This window comes from Cyprinus carpio, chromosome B12 (genome assembly GCF_018340385.1).
Source record: "Cyprinus carpio isolate SPL01 chromosome B12, ASM1834038v1, whole genome shotgun sequence".
Lineage (NCBI taxonomy): Eukaryota > Metazoa > Chordata > Actinopteri > Cypriniformes > Cyprinidae > Cyprinus > Cyprinus carpio.
The window spans coordinates 24,448,116-24,458,378 of record NC_056608.1 but is presented as its reverse complement, the minus strand read 5'-3'; the positions used below and the strand labels follow the sequence as shown (position 1 = coordinate 24,458,378).

Genomic DNA, 10,263 nt, shown 5'->3' with positions numbered 1-10,263 from the left:
CGACGCACGCGCTCGGAACAGAATCGACCCGCACGAGCCCGCAGCAGGTAAAAACACGCACATAAACACGCATTAAAGCGGCTCACAGCCATAGGGGCGAGATAGACACCGCGCGATTATTAATAACGCAGAGAGGGCTGATGAATATTCATAAACACGAGTATGTTAATGACGCGCGTCAGCTTCAGTAGAGCAGCGACGAGGAAGAGGAGGATGAGGGCTTGAGTGATGAAGATGAGGGTTAAAGTGATGAAGGTGAGGGCTTGAGTGAAGATGAGGGTTAAAGTGAAGATGATGTGGGGATGAGGGTAACAGGTTCATGCAGGATTCAGTGGGGGTTTATTTAATGATATTCAGATGCTTTGTTTTAATATGGTTACTTTATTGAGCTTTTCTTGAATGACTGCTGTGTAACTGCACTATACAAACCTTACGTGTGTGTGTGTGTCTTTAGTTGACCCTTGGCAGCGCATGCAGCAGTGGGGCGTGTTGAGGGCAGTGAGTTTTCAGCCAATCAGCGCCTCCGGCTGCGTTTTTTTGACGTGTGTCCACGTGGTCACGTGACTATCTAAAACTAATAATACTGTTAGTGGAAAGTCTCCAGGAGCTCAGATTAATAATTGATGAGAGAGAGAGTGTTGATCTGAGGTCAGCAGGTGTGTGTGTGTGTGTGTGTGTGTGTGTGCTCGAGCAGCATCTGTGTTACACAGCTCAGAGATCTCATTATTATCATATCTTATTGTTATATGGCTGGTTATGAAGGTTCCATTTTTCACTTCATTACATTTTTAATAATCAACTTTTTTTAAAATAACTTTAACTACAGTTGTTAATTTTATTAATTAATTTGTTTTTCTCAGTATATTTCTATTTGAGATTGCAATGTTTTTTATATTCTGTGTCACTCTAAACCTAGTGATGTGAAGATAAAATACTGATATACACACTCAGACTCTTCAGCTTTATATTCCAGCAGAGTCGCAGTTTGAATTTTGTGACTAAACCTCTGTTTTCTTGTTTATCGCAGCTTTGAATTAATCTGTTTCGTATAAAGCGCTGTAGAAATAGAGCTAAATGTGACTGAACATGATCTCCGCAGGACTGATGTGTGATTGAGTGTTTGTTTCTCAGTCTGAACCGAACGAGTCGTCATGAACAGCATGAAGAGTCTGATGAGCCGCGTGGCGCCCGCCCTGAGCCGTGCAGTGCATTCTGGGAAGCGCGCATCGTCCTCTGCGGCGTCCCGAGCCGAGCCTGCGGAGCATGCGCTGACGTCAGAGGAGGTTTACGCCCGCGAGGATCGATACGGCGCTCATAACTACCCACCCGCTACTGCCCGTGGCGTCTTGGAGCGAGGAGAGGGGGTGGCCTGCGCACAGAACTGTCTGGGAAGGTTTCTCACCAGCAGTCCACAGCTCAAGTTTATGTTCACAAAAGCTGAACTTTTTTCTCGCAGTTATATTTTTTTTTTAGTTTTGAGAGAAAGTGTGAATTATTAGGATGTAGTATGATGAGTTTTTTTTGTTATTTTTCGAGTTTTTTTTTTTGTTTCTGACTTTATATGTCTTAATTCAGACTTTTTTCTGGAAGCTGCATGCATCTCTGCCTCACGTTCACAGCATGTACTGTATCTCCAATAGATCGTTTTATTTGTCAATTAGCCTTTTTCACACTTCCGTGTTTCTGGCAAACCGGACTGAGAATTGTTTAATGTATTCTTGGATAAATGTGTAATTGGTCAATAGATGGTTGTCATTCTTAAGTAATTTATCATGATGTGGTGATTCGAGTGAACCTGAGATACACTCAGATGTACCGCAGATCACGAGTGGACTATATAAAAAGAGACACAGGCACTGCATGAATAAACGTGGAGACTGAAGTAACCTGTGTGTGTGAGTCAGACGTCTCTGATCAGGGTTTCTGTGGCGTGTTGCAGGGGTTCACGTGTGGGACGTGGAGGGCCGCAGGTACTTTGACTTCCTGAGCGCGTACAGCGCCGTTAACCAGGGGTCACTGCCACCCCAAGATCATCGCGGCGCTGACGGCGCGCAGGCCTCGCTGGCTGACCCTCACCATCCAGAGCCTTCTACAACGACGTGCTGGGCGTCTACGAGCAGTACATGCACCGGCCTGTTCGGATACGCACAAAGTGGACTGCCCATGAACACAGGTTACAAGCCTCACGACACCGGACACCACTGGACGGTAAGAGCAGTGTCTGATCCTGCGCTTGGGTTGAAGGTGTGGAGGGCGGGAGAGAGGCGAGAGCCGGTAAGAGACTGCCTGGGTAAAAATGGCACGTACGTGGCGTACACGGGTCAAGGGTGTCGCGAAGTATGCAGGCGAAGCTGTGTGCTTTGCAGGTAAGACAGCAGATCACAGTCCACCTCACTTACACCGGATTTATACAGCATAATGATGCTGAAAAATACAGCTTTGATCACAGAATAAATTTCCGTTTATCAGATATTCACAGTGGGAGATAGGTGTTGCATTACGGTTACTGTTCTCGTTAGTAAAGTTAAATAAATATTCAAAATTTTACTGATTTTGGATTTTAAAAACAATGCAGGTTTTGGTTGAGTCAGAAGAGAGCTTCTTGAGAAAACATTTAAAAAACATTATGTTTCAGAAAAAAGTTGGACTGGTAGTGTACATGTTAAGGAATGATGACGACAAAGGAGATTTATTTATTTGCTCTTAGTATGTTTATGTAACGCTTTGAGAGCATTTATTTATATCAGGATGATTATTTGTGCAAGTGTTCTATGAGCTCAAATCCCTGAAAGGTGATGTATGTTGATATGTTATGTTAACACTACACGGGTCAGTTGTGAAGCCCGCTATGAGTGAGTGTTTTCATGTGATGAGAGTAGGAGTGTGTTTCAGTTAGTAAGCTGAGAGGCGCTCTGCAGTGTTTCTCGCGCTTTACAGATGGAGGAACTCTGGGGGGAAGGACGATTATTGTGGGGCCATTTTATCAGCTCGACGGACCGCCAGCAGTTACGAAGGGTTCGGTCCGTTCCAGCCTGGATTTGAGCTGGTCCAGTACAAATGACGTCGCTGCGCTAGGAAGGTACTGTGTTCATTTTGCACGCCAGCAGTAATGATTCCGGTTGTTTACAGCGTCTACCATGCACAGAAAAATCTCCTCTATGAGCGCCATCTGCAGCGGCTCCGGAGTTTGGAGTCGCTATTATAAGCACATTTAGGAACTTAAACTGTAAAACAAACAATCTTCAACCAACATGTAATGAGAAGCGCTTATCAACAAGAGAAGCTTTAAGGGCTTCCAAAAATTTAAATCTTAAGAGTAGTACTTTCGGTAAAGAGTAATTACGTCAGGACATTTTTTCTACACATTTTAGAAAAAAACATATTTACAGCACACCATAACACAAAGCATTCTTAACAAGTTTGTTGAATAACCTTGATCACTTGTGGTAGAATAAAAAAAAAAATATAATTGCCCAATTTTTTTTGCGTATGTGGTCCCCCCCCCCCATTGTCACACAGTAATAAGAGGAAAGGCATGCAAACAAGTTTTTGTTGAATAAATCTTTGAATCCACCTGTGTGGTAGGAATTTTTTTTTATATTCTGTGCCCTCTAAACCTAGTGATGTGAAGATAAAATACTGATATCCCCCTTCAACTTTCATTTTTATATTCCGAAAATCGCGTTTAAATTTGTGACAAAACCCTGTTTTTTGTTTTTACTTTAAATTAATCTGTTTTTTTAAAAAAGCGTTAGAAATGGCTAAAGGGATAACATGATCTGGGATGATGGGGATTAGTGTTTGTTTCTCGTTGAGGGGCATGTCATGAACGGAAAGAGTCTGATGACCCGGGGGCCGCCCTGAGCCTTTAAGTGCATTCTGGGAAAGGCGCTGTCCTCTGGGGTGCCAAACCTCGGAATCCCTGCTAGGGGGTTTTCGGGGGGATCGTCGGCCTCAAAACTCCCACCTGCCGGTGGCTGGGCGGGAGAGGGTGGCCTGCCCGAACTCGGGGAAGGTTTCTCACCAGCAGCCCACTCAATTTTATGTCCCCACAAAGCTTTTTTTTCTGGTTCTAATTTTTTTAGAATTCAGAAAAAAGTCAGAATAAGTGAAAGCTCGGGCTTTTTCAAAATTCCCCGACTTTTTTTTCCCTTTTGGCAATTTTTCTAAATTTATTGTTTTAAATTCAGATTTTTTCTGGAAGCTGCTCATTTTGCCTCCGCACAGCGTACGTATTAATGATCTTTATTTGAAATTATTTTTTCACATTTCCCGTGTTTCTCCCCCCGGACTGAAATGAATGTATTCTTGGAAAAAATGTGGGTCATGATTTGTCATTTTTGTAATTTATCATGATGTGGTGATTGGTACGGCATAATGTCCCCAGATCAGAGCTAAAAAAAGAGACACCCTGCATAAAGGTGGGGACGAAGTAACCTGTGTGTGGAGCGGGCTCTCTGATCGGGTTTTTCTGTGGCGTTTTGCAGGGGTTCCCCGGTGGGGGGCGTGGAGGGGCGGGTACTTTGTTTCCCGGGCCCCGGGTCAAGCGCCGTTAACCAGGGTCATCCCCCCCAAGTCCGCGGGCTGGGGGGGGGGCCCTCGCGGGGGCTCACCTCAGAGCCTTCTACGCGTGCTGGGCGTCGAGCGCACACGGCCTGTTGGATCGACAAAGTCTGCCATGAACACAGGTACACCTCCGACCGGAACCCCGGGTCGACAGTGTCTGATCCTGGTTGGTTGAAGGTGTGGAGGGGCCTGAAACTGGCCCGTGGGGCGGTCAAGGGGTCCAAAATTAAGGGAAAATCGTGTTGGGTAAGAAGAGCCATCCACCTCACTTCGGGGGTTTTAAAACATAAGTGCTGAAAATACAGCTTTTATCCGAAATAATTTCAGTTTTTCGTATTACTAGAAAAAGTTTTTTTAAATGTAAAAATATTTCAAAATTTTTTCTGTATTTTTTGGGTTTAAAAAAAAATAGGTTTTGGGGAGCGAAGAACTTCTTTAGAAAACATTAAAAAATTCTTTCAGAAAGGGCTGGTAGGAAAATGTTGGGACGATGAGAAAAAGGAGATTTATTTTTTTGATTTTTAGTTTATTAACGCTTTGAGAAAATTTTATTTAATCAGGGATTTTTTGTGAAGTGTTCTATGACTCAAATCCCTAAAAGGTTGAGTAAAATGTTTTTTCCCCGTGTCATTTTGAACCCGCTTGGGTTTTTCCTGTGATGAGAGAGGTTTTTGAAGCTGGGGTCTCGTTTTTCCCGCTTCCGGGGGGAATTTTGGGGCCGGCGAGGGGGCCATTTCCAGCTGCGGCCCAGCAGTTCGGGGGTTTCGGCCCGTTCATGCCGGGTTTTGAGTGGTCCGTACAATGCTCGCCGCAAAGGTACGGTGTTTTTTGCCCAGGGGGTCATGCCCCGGTGTTTTCGGTTTCCCCTTTTTGAAAATCACCCTCATGAGCTCCATCTACCTCGGGTTTGAGCCCTTTTTAAAGCACATTTGGGAAATAAATTTTAACCAAATCTTCAAAAATGTAATGAAAAATTACAAAAGAGAACTTAAGGGGCTTCAAAATTTTAAATCTTAAGATATACTTTGTAAAGGAGTTTCCTGGGGACATTTTTTTTTTTAACACTTTTAAAAAAAAAAAAATATTTAACACATACACAAAAGCATGCAAACAATTTTTTTGTTGAAAAACGATCCTTGTGGGAATTAAAAAAAAAAAAAAATTGCCCAATTTTTTGCGGTTTGTGGTCTTCGGTTTTCAGTTTAAAATTTAAAAAAGAAAACGCAAAATTAAATTAAAATGTTTTAAGTTTTTAAAAAAGTTCTTTTTTTACGGGAAAAATTTCAATGTAGTAGTATTTCTTATTTGGCATTTGAAATAATAATAGTCATAAAAAAAAATAAAAAAGTCATTTAAAATCATTTGAGTAGAGTACTATGTAATTAAAAAATATTTGAAAAATAAATAAAAAATAATAATAATAATAATAATAAATAATAATAAAATTTTTGTTTCTGTTTTTAATATTTTGTTTTTTGTCAAAGTATTTGGCTGTTAAATTAATCGGATTAACAAGAACAACCCCCTGGACAGCAACCATTGCATTCAAAAGTGGCCCTAGGCCCTGCTCTCGGTTCATGCAAGGCCTGGGATGAATGACCATCACCTTCAGCTAACCTTACTAAGACTGAATGCTGGTGGTTCCAGCTAACCCATCGTTTCATCACAACTTCTCTATACAGCTGGTTTTCAACCATACTCCTTCCAGGACAGCCAGAAACCTAGGAGTTGTGATGGATCATCAGTTCAGCTTCAAGTGGCCGTGAGTCGTGGCCTAATGGTTGAGAGTGGGACTCACAATCCAAGGTTTGTGAGTTCGAGTCTCAGGCCGGCAGGAATTGTAGGTGGGGGGAGTGCATGTACAGTGCTCTCTCTCCTGGCGGGCCTTCCTGCATGTACTATCAAGCCTCTGCAACTGATCCAGAATGCAGCAGCGAGGGTTGTATTTTTGGTCAGACTCTACAAACAAGCACAGCAAACCTGCAGTGTATTTTTAACCTGTAACTTAACCAGCTCAACTAGTTTCCCCTGACCGTATGTGTGTGTGTGTGTGTGTGTGTGTGTGTGTGTGTGTCGTGCAGAAAGCACTGCAGGATCCAAACGTGGCGGCGTTCATGGTGGAGCCCATCCAGGGTGAAGCAGGTGTGGTTGTTCCTGATCCCGGTAACCCACGAGAGTCGGGAGCTTTGTCCAAACACATGTGACACACACACAAATTATATACACACACACACACACACACACATCAGCCATTTGCTCTCATGTATGTGTTAATCAGACAAACACTGTTGTGTGTGTGTGGGTGTGCTGCAGGTTCTGTTCATTGCTGATGAGGTACAGACCGGTCTGGCCCGCCTGGCTGTCTGGCTGTAGACCGCAGGCAGTGAGGCCCGGAATGTCCTGAGTATTCTAGGTAGGCTGTCAGGAGAAGTGTATCCTGTGAGTCTCTCACACACACACACACTCGCGCTCCCTCTCTTACTTACACACACACACACACACTCTCACTCACACACAAACACACACACTCTCTCTCTCTCTCTCTCTCTCTCTCTCACACACACACACACACTCACTCACACACACACACACACACACACTCACTCACGCTCCCTCTCTTACTTACACAAGCTTTTTTCCCTCTCTCTCTCACACACACACACACACACACACACACACTCACTTTGCACACACACACACACACACACACACACACACACACTCACACACACACACACTCACTGCGCTCCCTCTGCCCCACACAAGCACACACTTTTTTTTTTTTTTTCTTTTTTTTTCTCTCTCTCACACACACACACACTCACTCACACACACAACACACACACTCTCTCTCACCACACACACACACACACACTCCTCCTCCCACACACACACACACACACACTCACTCAGGCTCTCTCTTTCTGGCACAAACACACACACTCTCTCTCTCTCTCTCTCAATTCTAATTCAATTCCAATTCAATATGTGCTTTCGTGACATACAGACAATTGTTACCGTGTATTGCCTGTGCATAGTGTTTACATTGAATCTATATATATAAATGTATATACATTTAAAAAAAAAAAAAAAAATAGAACAAATAACATTTTTAAATTCTTCCAAACAATTTATAATCCAATGTGGTGTGCGTGTGTGGTGTATGTTTATGTGTTTGTGGTATAGCTTGTGTGTTTGTGTGTGTGTGTGTGTGTGTGTGTCAAACTTATCACTGATTTGTTGACTCCTCCCTCTTTTAGCTGATTTCTCCTCTTTTTCTCTCTCACATATTGACACACAGCATTGACGTTTACATTACATGAACACACACATGCGCGCTCACTGAGGAGTCTGTGTGTGTCTCCAGATCTCAGCAAGGTTCTAGGTGATGGTGAGGTGATGCTGACTACTCAAACCTGGAGAACACGGATCCACGTGATGGAGCCTCTGTGCACCGCGTCGCCATCGCCGCTCTGCCAGCAAGCACGCCATCAGCCTGGGTGTGTGTGTGTGTGAGAGAGAGAGAGAGAGAGTGTGTGTGTGAGAGAGAGAGAGAGAGAGAGTGTGTGTGTGTGTGTGTGAGAGAGAGTGTGTGTGTGTGTGTGTGTGTGTGTGTGTGTGTGTGTGTGTGTGAGAGAGAGAGAGAGAGAGAGAGAGTGTGTGTGTGTTTCTGTGTGTGAGAGAGAGTGTGTGTGTGAGTGTGTGTGTGAGTGTGTGTGTGAGGTGGTGTGGTGTGTGGTGTGTGTGTGTGTGTGTGTGTGTGTGTGTGTGTGTGTGTGTGTGTGTGTGTGTGTGTGTGTGTGTGTGTGTTCTCACGCTCCGGATCTCCTCAGGTTCTGGAGGAGGAGGGTCTGGCTCAGGATGCGGGATCTGAGGGGTCAGATTGCGTGCTGAGCTCAGGAAGCTTCGCTGGAGATCGTGAGGCGTCCGAGGGGAAAGGCCTCCTGAACGCATCATCATCAAAGAGACTAAAGGTCAGAACAAGATCCGCCACAAACCACCGTCATTCAAACCAGACTACAGCTTCACATGCAAACCACTGCATCCGTCAGAAACTCTGCCTTGATGTGAAAGTACTGCAGGCTGCAGAATGAACTGTGGGTCGCTCGCCCGGTTTAACAGCTGAAGATCAGACACAGGTGATCTGAGGAGTGTGGGCGCGTTCAGCTCTTTATTTGGGCTGAAAACATCAGCTGTGAGCAGAAAGAGTCGAAGATCAGGTTTCAGCTGGTCACAAACATGCATTTAGATTTTTTTCTCATTACGTCATCAGGATTTTGTGTATTTTAATAGAGAAGCAGGTGTGTTAGCAGCTGGAACCTGACAATCGTTTCATTTTATACAGTTAAAGACAAATATATGCTTAAAGTAGAAATATAAAAAAACACAGAGGCACACAGTTACACAAGAATGAGAGAAATATATTCAGAAGTAATTTATTGTGCCAATCGGCAGGTTTTCAGCTCTTTTGACTGATTGTTTCAGCCATTAGACTGCAGTGCATTAAAGGAGGTGTTCACCCAAAAATTAAAATGTGCTCATCCTCAGTTCATCTGAGATCAGGATGATTTTGTTTCTTCATCAGGTTTGTAGAAATGTAGCACTGCATCAGTGTCTCATCAATGGATGCTCTGCAGTGAATGGGTGCCGTCAGAATGAGGGCCACAACAGCTGATAAAAACATCACAATAATCCACAAGTAATCCACAGCACTCCAGTCCATTGGTGTGAATGTGTGGAGTAAGAATGATGGTAAAAATAGATGATTAAGACGTTTTTAACTCAAATACATAGAGTCTATAATCCATAATAACACTTCCTCCAGTGTGTGTGTGTTTGTGTGTGTTTGAGTGTGTGTGTGTGTGTGTGTGTGTGAGATGATCCGTTTCTAATACTCTGATCTCTCACAGACTATGACGCCTGGAGGGTGTGTCTTCGTCTCCGTGACAACGGTCTGTTGGCCAAGCCGACTCACGGTGACATCATCAGACTAGCCCCGCCCCTCATTATAAAGGAGGATGAGGTCAGAGAGTGTGTGGACATCATCAGCAGGACCATCCTGTCCTTCTAAACCACTGGAATCATCGTCATCAGTGATTTAATTCAACTCTAATTCTTCTGATTTTAGCCTGCTTTAATCGTGTGTTTTCATGAGCTGTTACAGTCGTTCGGTTCAACACAGAGTCCGCTCGACCCTCACCGGGACTTTTAGCACTTTCAGAGTTATGCTTATTTAGTTTTTCATTCTCAACTAAACTTGAGACTCTTGAATAGTAGTTTCTCTCTGGATGAAGGTCTGTTTTAGTTCTGCTGAAGTTTGATGGACGTTTGTGAAGGTGAAACCTGCTCCGTTTCTGTGACGTTTACAGTTTCTTTCCCTCAGAGGAAAGTGAATGAAGGTCACTGTCACAGTGTTTGAACTGTTTAAAAGTCCCACATTTCACTGTGGACACTTGAATGGAATGAGTTTTTCTCCCTGATGAGAAAATAGTGCACTTTAACTGCAGTCTTTAATGATGTAAAACAAAGACGTGATCAAACTGAATTATTCACAGCCACATTCTGCTGCGTTTATTAACAATTTACAAATGAATCATTAGGAGAACAGCAGAAACAGAACTGTTTGGAGATGTTTGTGTGTTTATTTCCTGTAGAACGTTTAATGAATGGAGCGTCAGCTTCGACATCAGATGAAGT

General features: G+C 43.5%; 1 pseudogene; it reads left to right on the top strand.

Annotated features, from left to right (window-relative positions):
* The window catches only part of LOC122139103, a 10,209-nt pseudogene extending 257 nt beyond the window's left edge, over positions 1–9,952 (top strand).
* Positions 9,953–10,263: the final 311 nt, after the last annotated feature.